The following is an 876-nucleotide window of genomic DNA, read 5'->3' on the forward strand; positions in this document are numbered from 1 at the left end:
ATAAGTACTTCTATGTTGAGTACTATTATGCTAAGGTGGTATCTTATAATACATGTGATAAAAAGGTGATACAGATAGCAATTCACCTATTCAGGACATTTTGTTGCTGTGTTTTCTCATCCAGGCGGGGATCATCGAGTTACTAAAGATGTCATCGTTGATGCTCAATCGCAAGCTTGCCAAGAACGTCAAGCATTCCTTTGCAAAGATAAGACGGTCCCACACGGCACCTTGCCTGTCGTCGTTTGTACGAGACCAGACCACCTTCCCAAAACAAGCTCTTGATTTGCAGCTGAAGAAATCCCCCACAGGTCCGCTATATTTCACTGACGGCGAATCTGCGGAGTCAAATAACGTGCTCGGGACAGGTGGCGCCATTCGCGACAGCAGACTTCTGTCCAGTAGATACCATTGTGGTAGCATGAGCGGCAGCGAGCCGAGGATGCTGCTCCGCAGGAGATGGAGAAGACACAGAACAGACAGCGAGAACACGTCGGACGAAGAAGTTAAAAGAAAAAGCTCGTCCAGCGTGTTGTTCAAAACGGACACGGCCAACAACAGTCCCAAAGTGCAGCACCATAATAGATACAGACATAGAAGCAATAGCGACACGACTGCGGAAGGACCGAAGCTAAGACTTGAGGAAACTCTGAAGCCAACGTTTGCACGTTTCACAAGCGATGGTGACATACAGGCCTGCCCGCCAGTGTCAGACAAAAAGAAAGATGGAGAACAAAGCTACAGAGAGAAGAAAGATAGGCCAGGAACTCACGTGCAAAATGGGACAGTACACAACCTGCTAGTGGAATGGGAGAACGAAGCAGTGCGAACAACTTACATCCACTCCCGAGAGCGACACAGAAAAGTCAACGCTAT

This window comes from Branchiostoma floridae, chromosome 3 (genome assembly GCF_000003815.2).
Source record: "Branchiostoma floridae strain S238N-H82 chromosome 3, Bfl_VNyyK, whole genome shotgun sequence".
Lineage (NCBI taxonomy): Eukaryota > Metazoa > Chordata > Leptocardii > Amphioxiformes > Branchiostomatidae > Branchiostoma > Branchiostoma floridae.